Source organism: Tachysurus fulvidraco, chromosome 22 (genome assembly GCF_022655615.1).
Source record: "Tachysurus fulvidraco isolate hzauxx_2018 chromosome 22, HZAU_PFXX_2.0, whole genome shotgun sequence".
Lineage (NCBI taxonomy): Eukaryota > Metazoa > Chordata > Actinopteri > Siluriformes > Bagridae > Tachysurus > Tachysurus fulvidraco.
Genome location: NC_062539.1, coordinates 8,852,247 through 8,870,209, shown reverse-complemented (window position 1 = coordinate 8,870,209; position 17,963 = coordinate 8,852,247). Strand labels below are relative to the sequence as shown.

Below are 17,963 nucleotides of genomic sequence, written 5' to 3'. Positions count from 1 at the left end.
CTACAATACGCAGATGAGATCAAAATTACAGCAGATTTTGTGCAGATTTGGGTCAAAACACATTTTGTTACCTCATCGCAATATGCATTCAGCCAAAGTGCTCTTTAATCTGCATCAAACCTGAGTACAGCTATCATAGAAACTAATTACATATATGCTCTACTGGTAGTGGGTTAAAAGAATCATGTGTTCAAGTAGTTTTTAACCAAAAAAGCACAAGACACTCGACAAGTTTAAAAAAATTCAAGCATTTCTGGCTACAACTATAAATCGACCCCTCGGATATCCCAGAGGGACTGTTCATAATAGAAAAAAATGTGTTCTCTATGTTTTATGTTTATGATATAATGACACATCAACTGACGTACATATTGGGCAACAATACAATTTATCCAGAAATCTGAAAAATGTTTGATGTCATAAAAATTGTTGTTTCATAATGCTGTCATGCCTCTATTTAATATTTCAAAATAAATCAATAACGACATATCACATGTATGTTCCTGTATCTTCATGACTATGGTGCACTGTCTTATGAAATGTTTGTGTGACTTGTGTATACATTGCATTTGAGCACTAATTGTGTTGCCTTACCAGGTAAAGTATTTTCATACACATTCTCACCCATCTTTAATGTTTCATAAAATAATCAGTAAACAGTACCCATGTCGTGGCCAGCAGAACTGTCTATACCTGCTAATATGAACCATTTGCCAATATAGTATTCTGAGAAATGAGCACAGCTACTGTGTAATAAATCAGAAAGACACACAATAATATTGCACTAATATCACTGCACTAGGTACTAAGCTTTAAAAATCACAGGAATCCATACAAACATAGGTAATGCAGCCACGAACACATACAGTAACAGCATAGTTTACTGACTCGTTAATTGACATTTATCCAGTCTTTAGCACTTTGCCCTGTCCTGTGCTTTCTCTTTTTATTTTATTTTATTTTTAGCTCAATTTCTTTTATATTTTTGATTCGTCAGTGGGCTGTCAGATGCTGTTCTGTTAAAAAAATGAAAAAAGTCAAACAAAACAAAGTGATGTAATTGAACTGACTTCTAAATAAAGCGATCACTTCATCCATGCATCCATCCATCCATGCATCCATCCATCCATCCATCCATCCATCCATCCATCCATCCATCCATCCATCCATCCATCTATGCATACAGGTACAACTTGTCATGGTTGAGTTTCAAAGCCCGTCTCAGCAAAACTATGGACGAGGAAGAAATTCACCCTGGATAGGATGTCAATGCATCACAGGGTACAGTGCACACACACAAACATACACACACAAACACACACACACGCACGCTGATGTGATGAAACCAAAAACCCTGGAAATAATTTCAGATTATATGCTGCATTAAGATGGAACCACAATGTCTATGATTAGGTTTTATTACTGTATATATCCTTCTGACTTCCCATCTACTGATGAAATTGTTTAAATTGTTTTGCATCCTGCACTTTCTATTGATACCTGATTTTCAGTGTGGGACGTTAGCAAATTCCTCTGCTTCTCTTCACATTATGTTTCTGCTGCTTTTAGTACTATGTTATGATGTTCTACTTGATGGAATGATGACTACAGATTTTAACATAGACACAGGGGTAGATTTGTAGTATCCGTGGTCCAGCAGCCAACCTTCTGAGAAGGTAACTCTCAGTTCTGGTCCTGGGTGCAAATAAAATGGGAGGGTTGTATTTGTAAAAAGTAAAATAAAGAAGTTCCAAATCTAGTTTGGGGATTTAATGATCTGCTGTGGAGACCCCAAACAGGGAGCAGGCAAAAGACAGCAACAACATTTAAAAAAAAAAAAAAAAAAAAAAATGTATTAAAAAAAAAATACAAAATAATGAATTGTTTGATATAATGTTTTAAAGCTGAACATTAAAGGCATCTTGCTGTCTATTACAGAGGACACTTTAGGGTCGTCATCCTAAATCCCTTTCAATTTAACCCTGGGCAGAGAACTGGCTCACGTTTGAAATTTTGAAGCAGGGTTTAACACTGCTTTTGTGGTATTAACTCCTTATGGCTCATCTTATGTTGTGTCTAGATGCTTTGCAACAGACAGGGTCAAACATTGAGAAGCATGTGCTTCATATCAGATGCTATGTACAGTCACAGGAACAGTGTTTGTGGTGTAAACAACAGTTGAAGCGTTTGAGTAAATAAAAAACTAAAACCAATAAAGTCAAACGGTGACAGAAAATGCTTGAACAGGATTGAAGAGAAGACGTTTTATTTGTATAGTTCTGGTCAGAAATGTCTGTTGAAGACAAGCCGGATGGCACAGTCAGAAATAACTGAGGCTCTCTATGCTTAAAAGGAATTCAGAAATTCAGTATATTCATATAATTTGCTCCTCTGCTTTTTGCTTTCTTTTGTCTTTTTTGTCTTTGTTTTCTTGCCTTTGTGCATCTCAGGAGGCTTAAAACAGTGAAGGAGGATTTACATGGCGACGTTTTCTCTCAGTGATGTGAAAGCACAAGACAAGCTGTTATTTAAACTGGATGTGTGCTGTATTTATCCAATCATGGAGCCTGACATGGATGCTAACATTAACCCAGGCTTTAAGAATGTACAGTGTGAAGCTTCAGATATCGAATAGCCAGGATTAATTGTTCACCCAGGATAAAGTATGAGCATAATGATGCCTGGAGAATGGTGTCTGGAGAATCCATATGCAGAGTGTTTAATAACAAACAGCAGGTAGACAAATCCAAAACAGCACATAAAATTGTACTAAACACGCACAGGCACATTAGTTCACAAACCAGAGAGATCAGTCCACGGTAGGCTTTGCGTCATAAGTCCACATTGAGCATGTTTTAAATTTCTAAGAACCCAGAAGTAGACCGTGAACAAGAGGTGCTCGATATTTCGGTGAGGGCTCCCTCTGAAACCTTGGAGGAAGGAGTGCATGCGTACAATGAGCAGTATTCAAGATTTGAAGTTGATTCAAGGTTGACGATTTTTATTTGTTATGTACGGTAGACAACCTTGCCTGCAGCTCCTTAGGCTGTGCAAATAAATAAAGTACATTTAAGACCCAAGTTTAAAAACTAGAAATAATATTAGGAAAAGAGGTTATAGAATGCGATGTGCAATATGTTTTCATGTAGTTTCAGTACAGAATGTGCAAATATGACAGAATGGACTAAATGTACAGGTGAGTTACACGTAGTAACAGTAGAAGTGCAATTGTAAACAACGTCGATTTTTTGTTGTATGCTTTTAAAAGGAAGAAGGAATGAGATTTATTGGTTAAATTGATTAATGTAATTGATAAATAGATGGATTCAGTTGCAAGTAAAGCCATTTTTTTGTGACACAGCTAAACAAATCCAAGACGAAATGCAAGTTTAAGGTCCCAAACCACTTAGGTCAGGGGATGAGCAAATGAACTGAATTAGGCAGCATAACATGAAGCAATAACCTAGGAACAAGGTTAAACCTGAATAACAAACAAATAAAGCAGGCTTGGGAAAGTCTGGTGCATAAAGACAACACCAATTGTATATAAGGAACGAATGAATGAACGAACGAACAAATTATTGAAAGTCACCTTTAAAGGGTGCTTGTGTGTAAGGCTGAAGCTCTGTGACAGAGAGCAAAGAAGTGTGTGTTTTCTGAGGACTCTGCTTACAAATATGTCTGATTGTGTACTACACGCCACAGAAAGCACACACATACACTCATCTGCTTAGTGAAAAGATGTAAAACAGAAGAAGCTGAGAAGAATTATTGGAAACAATGACTATTGTTATTGCATTGAATTCAACGTACATCGTTTACATCAATGCAAGTCTATTTTAATGGGTTTTTTGTATTACTTAATATATTCAGCTCTGTCAAAACTGTACTACAGTCAATTCAGCAAATCAATCTCAAACTGAATCAAACTAAAGTGAGGACCAGAAACCTTTATTAAAGCAAATTTCCAGTCCCAAGCCAATCCAGTATACTAGCGACAACTTACAGCAACAAGTTTTAGCCGGAATTAAAGTAGATACTTTACACAAAGGAGGAAATTAAGCTGAAAATAGGAAATACCAACAGAAAAGTGTTTTTTAAAATTACTTTTTAGCTTCTTTTCTGGCCCAAGTGTATAACAGAACAGCATCACGGTCTCCTATACATAAATGCATTATTACTCTTCTGGCGTGTCATTGAAAGAAAAAGTATTGAGCAAATAAGCAAAAACAACGCTTTTCTGCTTTTTTTTTTCATGTTATTGCTTCACAGCGCAATAACATTGTGTGAAATAAATGTGTAGGTCCATTTCCCAAGAGGAAAATGCACTTGTACTGAAATGAAGGAAAAAAGGCAAAATACTCTCCTGGCATAAAAATCCGCTTGCTGCTTTGCAAATAGATCATTCTGTCCTGTGTGACGGGGAAATTAGACTGTTTCTAATAACAGTTCTGTTTTGGTATGCGACACCCACACACATCTAAAGAATAATTACAGCAAATAATAAGGAAGAATTAAAAATGCATGTAAATATGAGAGAGAGAGAGAGAGAGAGAGAGAGAGAGAGAGAGAGAGAGAGAGAGAGAGAGAGAGAGAGAGAGAGAGAGAGAGATGGAAAAAATAAAATATAAAAGAGCCAAAAAGACACAGAGGCAGAGAGACTTGTATTGAAAGAAACAGACAGTGAGAAATGCACTGTGAGAGCTACAGAGAAAGACGGTGTGTGTGTCTGTGTATTCGTGTGTGTGTGTGTGTGTGTGTGTGTGTGTGTGTGTGTGTGTGTGTGTAATGTAGAAAAAGAAAATATATATGAGAAAGATAAAGAGAGAGAGAGAGAGAGAGAGAGAGAGAGAGAGAGAGAGAGAGAGAGAGAGAGAGAGAGAGAGAGAGAGAGATATGAATGGGTATGAGGCCACAGAAAGAATTAAGTCAAGAACAAGCCCAGGAGTATAGAAGTAATTTAATAGAAGTAAATTGTAATAGAATCCAATAAAATCACTTTCACTTTGAAAATGCGACATCTTAGAAATTAATATAAAATTCATAACATTCATAACATTCTACATCCTTCTTTATTTTTAATGAATTGTTTTTGGATCATTTATTATCATACACATCCTATTTTAATTATCTTACATCCTAATGCACTTTTAAAGATACAGCACTTTTTATACTGTATTTGGTTATGTTATGTTTAGTGTGAACTTTGGAAAAAAGGCATTTATTATAAGATGAGTTTGGTAGGTTTGAGCCAATGGCTAAACTGATGTCTTTCAGGAGCTCTAAAATTCCATGGCGTCCTTGTCAAATTCAGTGTTAATGTCCTACCTTCTGATATCCTATCATCTGGGAGTAAAAATTGTTTTATGTAATTATTTTTATATTATTAAAAATATAATCATTATCATCATTTTTAAAATTTAAATCTACAATGCAATGTGCAGATTTATGTATGTTTTTTTGGTTTTTTTTTGCAGAAAACTACTTGATTGGTGAATTAGAAAGCAAAGTACTCTTCTTTATAACTAAGCTGATGAAGAGAGCTGAGAGCGTGTTGTGATGATGCCTCTTGGCACCAAATCTGCAGAAAAGTTGCAGTAATTTTGAAAAATGTTGCATTAATTGTGATTGCTTAACAGCTGCTCTAGTGTAAGGGTTAACAGGAACTTGAAATATGATGTAATTTAATAATAAAGTAAAATGTATTGGTGAATTTCTGCCATATAAAAGAATAAAATACTACAGGATGTACTTTTACAGGATGTACTTTGTAAATAAACATCTTCAGAGTATAAGTGTGCAGATTTCAGGTGCTATAATTTTGATGTCACGTTTTATTACTTTCACGAGACCTTTAGTAAAGATCCAGAAATGATACACCTGACAGTTATATTCAAGTGGAATAGAAGATCAACTGTAGTCAGCTGTTATGAAATACCTGGCAACCAACATCAACAATCTGCCTTTTTGTATATTAGTATAGGACAGTTATATAAATGCAGTATAGATCTCTAATTTGTTTGTGTGTGTGTGTGTGTGTGTGTGTGTGTGTGTGTGTGTGTGTGTGTGTGTGTGTGTGTGTGTGTGTGAGAGAGAGAGATATATGTTCAGGCAGTAATGTCAGCTCTAGCCAACATTCCCTGTTGTTGCAGTAATGGCTCTGCCTGAGGCTGATGTAGACTGCTATTTGTAATAGTTTAGACGCATCTTTCTGTCTCTCTCACTCGCTCTCTGTCTTTGCTCTTTCGCCGCCTCTGTCACACAGAGAAAGCTAATATGACATCTAGAAGATATCGGGTCTCTCAGATAAAGAGAAAGAGACAGACAGATGGACAGACAAATAGACAATTGAGTAAGACACATACAGAGAATACAAGAAACAAGGAACAGTTACACACACACAAAGAAAGAAAGAAAGAAAGAGAGAGAGAGAGAGAGAGAGAGAGAGAGAGAGAGAGAGAGAGAGAGACAGAGAGAGAGAGAGAGAGACAGAGAGGGTGGGGGTAGGCTTTCTCATTTCTCCCTCTCCTCCAACAGTGGCATGACACTTTCTCTGCAAATCTGAATCGACTTCCCTGTGACAGATCACTCTACTGAGCTGACTTTACTCCACATTACACTCAGTAATGAAAAAGAAGGAATAAAATACAGGAAAAAGCCATAAAATGAAAAAGAGAGGCAGAGGAAGTGGTGAGTGCTTGTCAAGACTACCAAAGCAAAATGGCAGATTGAAAAATAAGTCTATAAACCTAATTGTCTTCCTGGGTACAGATTCATCAGCGCACAGCTTATAAGACAGACAATTTCTTTATAAATAAATAAGCAGTATAATAAACTCTTTCAGCTAGAAAGATAGCAGGAAATTGGCTAATGATAATACAAAAACTAATGTGAATGTGGATTGTCGAAAATGGTCTTAAACGCTATAAATCTAAAGCATGCCGTTCGAGCGTAGTGGAACGCTTCACAACATGACCACAACCTGCTGTCTTTTTTTTTTTAAATAATAATTCAAAGCAAAGATAATTAATTTTTGATTAACCGGCTCTTGTCTAATCCGAGCACATTGTCCAGCCATTGTCTCAAGCCTGTTGCAATGTCTTGACCTTGGGTGGGTTTCAAACCACTCTTTGTTCTGCATGAATGAGATTCAGTCAGTGGCCCAATGTACAAATGATCCCAGGCCAATACAACATTTATCTCTTAACAGCATTAAACAATGTCACAGTAAATGTAGAAGACAAGCATGTGGCTTAACCTTTGCAGTAAAATCCAGATTGCACTATAAACCAAAAAAGTTATTATGTTGACTTTGTAGAAGCCAACATTCTGTTTTCCTATTTAAGCTTAGACAAAAATGTATTAATTGTAACCCCTCCTAGGGCTTTTTAGCCACATACACCAAATTTCGGATATGTTGTAGACCCTGGTCTGAAGTTTGTTGCTATTACTTTTCTCAGCGATCCGAGTACCGGAACTTCCGGTACCAACTTCCTCATTTGTATTCGGATGACCTCACATGCTCCCTATCTTTCTGTCCACTTGCCTCCAAAAGTAACACTGACCCTTATTTTCACTCGCCTCCAAAACGCACCGGCCTTTGCGAATACTTGGATCGTCAAAGCCAACATCAAAGTTTGTCGTGACGAACTTTACAAATCCAGTTTAGAATTGCATTTGCACTCAATCAAAAATAACTGCAAATTTCTCCAGCATTGATGTATTAATATCTGCACTGTTTAAATGCTGTTTTAAAATCTATCTATCTATCTATCTATCTATCTATCTATCTATCTATCTATCTATCTATCTATCTATCTATCTATCTATCTGTCAGTCTGTCAGTCTGTCTATTTTTTATTAAAAAAAGTTATATGTTTTAGTATTGTTTTGTGTTATTGAGCTTTTTTATTGTCTCTACTTTAGTATCAGCTTTATCTATCTCTAGGGACAGATAAAAAATTAATGCAATATTATACTATGCCTTTAGTCAAAGCTAACTAACTAACTAACTAACTAACTAACTAACTAACTTACTAACTAACTAACCAACTAATAAATAAATAAATAAATAAATAAATAAATAAATAAATAAATAAATAAATATTTGCCATTATAATCAACCATCTCTACCCTCATAAACGAGATATTAATTTGAGATAGGTTTTCATACTTGCTCAGCCAATCGAGGCTCCAAAATCATCATCATCATCATCATCATCATCATCATCATCATCATCAATTGCCTTAAGCTCCTTATGTAACAGTGGTGTTTAGTCTCAGGCATATCCACATACATAAAAATTAATATTTCTGAAAAGTTTAATTTAAACCTTTCTTTAAAAAAAAAAATCCATTCACATGAAAATGTCATTTGAAAATCACTCCGAATATAGCTTACTGTTTTTTCCTAAACTGGTATTTCAGATGTCTTAAGACAAGTATGAACATTGAGAGGTAGCATTTAAAAAATGTGGAAAAATACCAGATCATTCTAATCCGAAAAATAGCAAATACAATGTTTTATTTGTTTGGACTTCTGATGATGTGGGACAACTTAGAGTTTTATCTAAGATCACAAATGGATGCTGGATGCAGAAGCATATAATTTTCTAGCACCTCTACATGGGAGTCTAATAAAAAACAGTATGAAATATAATAAAAAAATAATAATTTCAAGCACATTATCAAATAAGATATTACCGAGCATCAAAGTAACAAGCTGGTCAGCAGCCATTATATCTTGAGCATATTCATTTACTTATTCATGCATTCAACACACAAAACTTTATGATTTTTATATATTATGTACTGTATATCAAGATAATATTCACAACTGAAGACAACTTTTATGAATCCTAAATACAATCTGAAGTAAAAAAAAAAGTTTTTCCAAATTAAAATGTTAAAACTAGGCTATAAACGAACCGCATCATGGTCACGTGACTTCATTGTCACCAGCACTAAGCTTCCAGGCTTTTATTCTATAGTTAAATATTTATAATCCTTATCCACAGTAAAGGATCCACTCTTCTTTTTGTGGGTAAAACTGCATAAATGATGTTTGGTGGTGTTTGAATACTTTTTTAATTTTAACATACAAAACATAGTCATGTGGAATAAAATAGATAGAAAATGAGTAGAACTGAAGAGAATAAAAATCAAATCAAATGTAATTATTATGCAGATTATATCATTCATAGTTTATTAATACAATATAATAACTGATTATATGGATATGATTACAGCAATATGAACAGTATGTCCGCTTTATGATAAAGTGCACAGCTGTATAGTGCTCTTGCAAACTGAATAGTATAAACACACAGACTATAATACTGTAGGGGAGTTTTCTTGCTTGTTAACGTCCACGACGACCTAGTTCCATTTAGCCACTTGTTAGAAACCATGTTTTTAAGACTTAATAAAAATCACAAATGGTTTTTTTACTGATGGATTATGTCATAGAATAAAACACGAAAATATCTTGAGCTTGTGGTATTTATCCCAAAATCCAAAAGATGAAACAATGAGTGCAGAAATGGTTAAAAAAAAATAATAATAATAATCTTTTTTTTTTTTTTCGTTGTTTGATTGTGAACAGGAGACTAAAAACAACAGCGAAAATCTAATTTCTTAGAAATATCTATATAAGCGTGGACAGGGCCTGAAGATTTATTCAGTGATTTAGTGGGAATTTACTTCAACACACACACACACACACACACACACACACACACACACACACACACACACACACACACACACACACACACACACACACACACACACACCTCTACACACCTCTTAAAACCCATGACAGCTTCATAACATCAATAATGCATTATCCAGAGCCAAACACTGGCCTAACTGTCATCAATAAATAACTGCTGTCAGTAGCATGCTGAGCTGTTTTCTGACTGGCCCATGGAATGACCTCATTTGATGGGTTCCACTCAAAGGGCTGTGTAATACGATCACAAACAACATGTAAAATACAAACCAGTGACAAATTAAAGGGAAAATGCTGGTTCGACTATGAAGGGCACTCCGTTCTGCTATGGAGGCGTTTTGCTGGCATGATTTGAGTCTCCATTCACTACACAACTTACGCAGGCTGATCACATTTTTCTTATAATGAAAAATACTATATATATTCTGACAATAGTGTTTAGTGATAAGAAGATGCCAACGGACCCATCTTTCATCCTATATCCTCAAGGTTTAATATTCATCTAAATGATGAAAATCACCTTATTCCCAATAACTAAATCCCTGATTTTAGAAATGTTGGAGCGGTGAATTAGACAGTGTTTTTCTCCAACTTCAACAAAACTCTAACTGCGGACATGTCTGTCTGTTTGATGAATGCTGTTTCTCCTTACAGGTCAAGAGTCTCATAATATGTGCGGCAAGATGCATCGAAGCTGATTCTAGCAGCTTGTATTAGGACACTTTAGAGCTTTTCATGTTGTGCTTAACTCCAGGTTATCATCATTCTTAACCCTGCTATTGACCGCGAGTAGAGGAAGGTTTTTCACTTGTAATTTCGAAGTCGGTTGTAGGACTGCTATTTGCCTGGTGTTATGAAATCATCCACTGAAACAGGTTAGCACCACCGCTGCACTCTTAACCCTGCATTGCAGTGCTAAATATGCAGTGTTGCAACGGTACAGCTAGATGCTTAGAAACAAATATCCGATCAGAATTGTAAACAGTGCGTGCATCATATCACGTTTGGTGCAGTCACAGAAACCCTACATGTTGTTTAAACTGAATATGCCTGAATATGTCTGAAGAAAAAAATAGCTTGTAGAGAAGTGATGAATGTAATGTGGTCTCTCAAAAACAATTTACTAAAAACATGAAAGTTTGAAACAAAAAAGTGGTATATCCATTCACTGTTGGTGAATGTGCCATTATTTATGGCAATTAAACACTACCAGTGATTACGCTTGAGAACAACCCTGTAATTTACAATGACATCACACGAGAAAGTGTCTACTTGTTTAAAAGTTGTTGTTTTTTTTTAAAAAAAAAAGAACAAAAAAAATATCATATAATTGGCTCCTCTGAGTTTTCTTTCTTTTGTCTTTTTGTCTTTGTTTTCCTGCCTTTGTGGGTCTCAGGAGGCTTAAAACAGAGAAGGAGAATTTACATGGTGATATTTTCCCTCACTGATGTCAAAGCAAGTGAAAAGCTGTTATTTAAAGCAGCCGTTTGCTGTATTTATCCAGTCATGCTTGCTGATGCTGCAAATATGCAAATAAGACTAACCCAAGGTTTTATTAATTAATGTAAAGTGTAAAACGTCAGATTCTGGATAACCAGGACTAATTGTGAACCCTATATAAAGTATGAGCAATGTGAAACGAGATAAGCCAGTATTTAGCATACCTGGGGTTTATAACAAACCAGGTTAATTATTTCAAGTGTGAAAAGCCTGATATTCTGTTTTTAATTCGTTTGTATATTCTCAACATCATTATGAAGACAATCATTTCTGTTTATGAGCTTCATACGTGCTGGTAATAGATGATTGTGGCACTGTAGATTTCGGATGCTTTGGATATGTGGTCCAACGCGTTCGATTCCACTCATTAGAAAATGATTAATCTCATGAGAGGAGTTCATTGTGTTAAAGCAGAAAAAAAACACTAAAACGGAGTAGTAAATTCATGCTAATAACAATAACGCAACACTTCATTTCATCAATTCATGCGATCAAAATGATCATATACTGTGGTTCCTTTTCTTGTGGGTGTAGTTTGGGTAAAGGACATTCAAGACAAAGAGCTAGAAAATAAGCATTATGAAAGAACAGACAGCAAGAGAGAAAGATGACATTAGATCTCAGAATGACATACGGTCCCAAAATGAGCCAGAGCCATTTTCATTACAGAGTATGCCCACTGTCCATGGAGCCTGCTGGGTTCAGTAATGGCTGAACTCAGCGGTAATCAGGAAGATTGGACCATATGGGACATGACGCAGTTGATGTAGAGAGCTTAGCACTGGTTTCAAAGCTCGGTATAAAAAAGTATAATACCTCGAAGGCATAACAATTCAACTAATGTTTCATAGAGCAGTTGCACAATAGGCAGATGAACTTTTACTAAATAAAACAAAAATGTCATTTGGAGAAGGATGTGTTATCATAGCAGGGTGGCAGCAGTATGAGACACATATCCCACTGTTTCCTGCAGTGTCCCTGGCAGCATTCTGTCTTACTAAGATACCTCAAGCTAAGTGTGCCCCTCTCCTGCTGTCAGTCAAATAGGGATTAGCAAAACAACTCCCTTCATGGGAGGGCCGATGGCGGCTGGCGAATAGCAGACTGAGCCAGGATGGACAGACATGGGGTCTCAGCGTGCAATCTGGGAGCAGTGGGAAGGTGTACGCATGAGGCTGGCATCATTTCCACAATAGTATAGAAGCTCCGATTGCATTTCATTCATGCTTTAGAGAGCAACATGCTGAACAGCACACACTCTCACAAATATACACATGGCGAAACTGGCTCTGGCTTCGCTCCCTAGCGAGGCGTACGTGTGCCACTTCCCTCCACCTTTCATGCCAGCCCTATGCAGCATGGCATGACCACCTGGTCAAACAGAGGGCCAGGACTCGAATCAACATACAGAACACACGAAATAAGAAGAGCCATGCAGACTTCCCAAATGTTTACAACCTCAACCTGGAGTCTTTGGTTTCAAGGAAAATAGCTTTCAATTCATCATCTATAAGGTTTGCTTAACCACTTAGCACAAATCTGTAATAAAACAATGATAAAGTCATATCTACATATCTACATAACGTTACATATCCCAGGTAGAGGTGTCCATATCATTTAGGGCATTTACCTTTCTGAGGCAGTATTATAAACATCTTCATATGTGAAAACTAAGATGAAAACAATACAATTTTAAACTGCTTCAATATAATACACTACACTACAGTCTTCAAACAGCCTAGACTAAGCCTAGAACGCTCATTATTAATTTAAAACTGTTTCTCTATCTATCTATCTATCTATCTATCTATCTATCTATCTATCTATCTATCTATCTATCTATCTATCTATCTATCTATCTATCTATCTATCTATTCTCAGCACTTAACTTACTGTTAATAATAATAATAATAATAATAATAATAATAATAATAATAATAATAATAATAATAATAATAATAATAATAATAATAAATAAAAGTTGGCTTTACATGACCAACCATCCATCCATTCACACATGCATCTACCTTGTATCTATCTTATGCAAGGTGACAGGGAGACTGGTTTATCCTAGAGGACTCTGGTCACACCCAGGATGGGGTGGAAACCCATCACAGGGCACACATACACACAGTCTGGACAATTTAGAGATGCCAATCAGCCACCAACACATGTCTTTTGCCTGGGAGAGGAAGTCAGAATCCGATGCACAGGTAGAAGCTGCACATGCTGAACACACAGAGCTGAGGCAGGAATCGAACCACTATGATTAAAGGTAGGGTCTCCGATTTTTGAAAGCCAATGTTGACATATAAAATCACCAATACAAACACGTCCTTAACCCAAATGGGTCCCACCCCTGTATTGATAGCTCCGCCCACACATACATACGTAACCCAGGCAAATAATGGGAAGAAATGTGTCTTTATCATAGCTGAAGGGAAGAAAGATACGAATACAGATAAACTAACAAGCATAAATGACACACAAGCATAATCATGCAAAGGACGGCATATATTAGTTCTGTGAAACAAAGCAAAACCAACGTTACTCACCTATCGAGAAGGAAAAAAGCGCCTCGGCATCTTTAATAAAGTTGAATTTCCCGAGTCAATAACTCCTGAGCTAAATACTGTTACTACACGAAACGTGGTTGTAGCTGCCTCTTTACATTACTCACGCAGAAAAAACATTTTGGCTATTTATCATATATTTAATATGCTGCAGCTCCCAAAATGTATCAGTCCGCACCACTTAGGCAAGTCGTGGCCTAATGGTTAGAGAGTCTGACTTGTAATCCTAAGAAATGGGGTGCCCTTGAGCAAGGCACCGAACCCCCAACTGCTCCCCATAAATGGCTGCCCACTGCTCCGGGTGTGTGTTCACGGTGTGTGTGTGTTCACTGCTGTGTGTGTGCACTTTGGATGGGTCAAATGCAGACAACGAATTCTGAGTATGGGTCACCATACTTAGCCGTATGTCACGTCACTTTCACTTCTCACTTAGTCGAGCCTGACACTTATGAGCCAATCAAAAAAAAGAGACTACACAATAGCCAATCAGAAAATAGCACTATCTGGGTAAGATACAATGAAAAAAAAAAAACATTCATTAACGAGGGTATTTTCGATGGTCGGATTGAACAAAACCTCAAAACGAAACAATCATGACCCTAAAAATGTCTGGGCTTGAGCCAAAATTAAAAAATGGAATTAACAAATTCATTCATTCATTTTCATTCATTTTCTACCGCTTTATCCGAACTTCTCGGGTCACGGGGAGCCTGTGCCTATCTCAGGCGTCATCGGGCATCAAGGCAGGATACACCCTGGACGAAGTGCCAACCCATCGCAGGGCACACACACTCTCATTCACTCACGCATTCACACACTACGGACAATTTTCCAGAGATGCCAATTAACCTACCATGCATGTCTTTGGACTGGGGGAGGAAACCGGAGTACCCGGAGGAAACCCCCGAGGCACGGGGAGAACATGCAAACTCCGCACACACAAGGCGGAGGCGGGAATCGAACCCCGACCCTGGAGGTGTGAGGCGAACGTGCTACCCACTAAGCCACCGTGCCCCCCTAACAAATTAACAAATGGAAATTAAACTAATACTTTGTATTTGGTTAAATTGTGGTCAGAGATCCTCCCATCTTTTTTTTTTTTTTTTTTTTTTGTTGTTGTTGTTTTTTGGGGGGTGCAGGTGCTGGGGGGTTGGATATGTCACACTTGCCTGTCTTCAAAACTTGAGAGCCCTGTAATAATAATAATAATAATAATAATAATAATAATAATAATAATAATAACAACAACAATAATAATAATAATAATAATAATAATAATCATAAAAATAACATTTTTTTATAGTAGTAGTATTTTATTATACTGAAAGAAGTAATTTTCAACTTCTTTAATCTTTTATTCTTTTATTTCACCACCATTTTGAGGTGCTCCTCGGAGAGCACTATAGATTCCAGTGAGTTTGACAGTGAATTTTTTATGAACGCACACAGACCATGACTAAATGTGGCTGACTCTCTGAGAACGCATTATTTCAGGAACAGTTTCATTAAAGCTCTTGTAAGAAAGACGGAAATAAAGGTAGGCCCCTCACTTCCTGTAACGTCAGCTTGGAAGAGACCAGCCCTGTATGATAATTTAATTTAGTAAATGGATCACTACAGATGGGGGAGTGACAGTGCTGCATTTCGATACAGATTTCCACTTAAATATCTGTGATCTTCTTAGGTGTTGGGCATGGATCACACACACACACTGTGTGTGTGTGTGTGGGGGGGGTTGCTCTTCAGGAGATTATCCAGAGCTATAGTCACTAGTGTATATTTATTACTAACAAATTGAGACACAACAGAGATGAAAACACATGAACTCAGGAAAAGACAAACAACCATTAAAAGGAAGGGAATTGAGCAAAAAGTAATGATAGAAATTAAGGCAAAGAGTGGGGTGACTACATGACAATCAAAGGTTGAGTACTTTGTGATGACTCTTTATAGTGTGGGTGGGTGTGGGTGTGGGTCTGTGTGTTTATGAGAAATCCATGACTACTGGGTGGGGCAGAAACTGAGAAAAATATATAGATACTAGCCATATATACAATTTATACATACATGACATTTTCTTTACCTGATTTTTTAACCCATTTTTGGCTTTTTTTGTAACTATTTGAAATTGATATGGTTAATGTTTGCCATTAAAATAACTTATAATTGCATATTTTTTTGTTTAATTACAAGAGATTTGCCATAATTTAAATGCTAAATACCTATTACAAACATGTAAATAAGGCTAAATGTGAAGCATTTAGGATTCTTTGATAGGTGACACAGATTTTTTCAATTTATGGTGCTGATTTTTTGTTCTATCTCAATGTTACAGCCAGTAATTTTGTGTTTTATTTATTTATTTATTTATTTCAATACAAATCTAATCTATAGCAAATTCAAAGCAATACAAGCATTTCAATCAAAAACAAGCCTGCAGTCACGAAAATAACTACTCTTTACATTAGTGGTGAGCAATAAAGCATCTCAGAACACAAATTATCCCAATGGGGCGAGCTACAACAGGTTCCACTTCTGACAAGCAAGAACAGGAATATGAAGCAGCTGAAGACAACTTTCCTAAATGTATGTAATGCTAGAACAGTCAAACATTTAACTGAGCTCTGTTGACCACTGTAAGGAATTTGGGAGGTTGAGAGGTTGGGAGGCAGACCGTGATGTTCTACTTCACTTACTTAACTTTAACTTATTAACCATTACATCCTTATTTTCTAAGAGAAGTACTATTTCTATTCAGCTTTGCTAAACAATTAGATTATAAAATACATCATTATGATCCTGATGCCCTACTTCTGGTTCAAATATTCATCACTTGGATCCCATTGCTGCTGATGAGGATGAGACCAAATGAATGGTACCACTTAGAAGCCAGGAGGATGACTTAGGACAAACAGTTTTGCATTCAAGTCTCTATCAGGACAGTAAATAACTTCAGTAAAACAGACTTCATTTGAAAACTGCATTAAATTTTCTGGTTGCACATTGTACTTTCTGACCACAGTTATAAAAGTGAAATGATTTTATAATCCCATGCCTCCTAGATGTGGATGGGTGCCTTTTGAGATTGGTTCCTTTTAACATTCCTTCCTCTGGGAGTTTTTCCTCATCATTGTCGCCACTTGCTAAATTTCTAAATGAAACATTTACATACTGAAATTATATATTTCTGTAAAGCTGCTTTGGGATAATGTCTATTGAAAGTGACATACAAATACAATTGATTTTTTTAATAGGTCATTAAACTTTAAATAAACCGGTAACACCTGGAAGAACACAAAGTGGCACAATTAACACGAAGCATTTTAGGTGCATATTATAAAAACTCTGTACACACTGCCCTCCTTGAGGGTCAGTGAGTTCTGCAAAGTATTTTCATGTATATTGTCAAGCTCTCTCTTGCGCTTGGCTTCTTCCCCTTCCCCTATTATTCATCTCTGATTAAAACAGCGACTTTCCTTATTGACCTGACCTAGCCCATGGAGAACTCTACTCAGATCAACAGAAGGTAGAATATCATGTTTAGTATAAGCTCTGCTGTCTTTCTACACTCATAACTACTTACTGCACAATTAGGGAGAATTACAGATCGTATGAAGCTCCACAGAAGTGATTTGCAGGTGTTAATTTCAATGGAGCATAAACATCAGTGCTGCGGTGAGTAATGAGCCATGGAAGAGAGGATGGACCTGTAATCATACTCACACTCACGCAAGGTACAGCAAATGAAAGGTGGTGTACAGTATGTTCACTGCAGTTGTTTGAATATTGTATAGATGTGCAAAGATTTGTTGATATCTTTTTTAATGCTTTTGGAAAATAAGGAAGCATTCACATTGGCAGTTTGGCACATTGTTTAAATCAATCAGAGCATCATTTCTATGAAAAATAATAAGTAAAATAGTGGACCAGGAAGTGCACCATGGTACCGAACCTGAGAAATTCCCATAAATGTGAACACAGCTCATACTCTGGTCTGCATTTATTCAGGAAGTAAAGTAAGTTTCCAGAAAACATGTACCATGAGTGGCAGGGGACACCAACATCATAATTATATATATATATTTATTAATTAATTAATTATATATAACTATATAACTATATATATATAGTGAGTTGCAATGTGTTCCCTATGGATG

General features: G+C 36.4%; 1 protein-coding gene across 4 annotated transcripts in view; it reads right to left on the bottom strand.

Moving 5' to 3' along the window:
- The window catches only part of LOC113640647 (ephrin type-B receptor 1-B), a 315,649-nt gene that overhangs the window by 55,392 nt on the left and 242,294 nt on the right, over window positions 1-17,963 (bottom strand). The window lies entirely within an intron of this gene.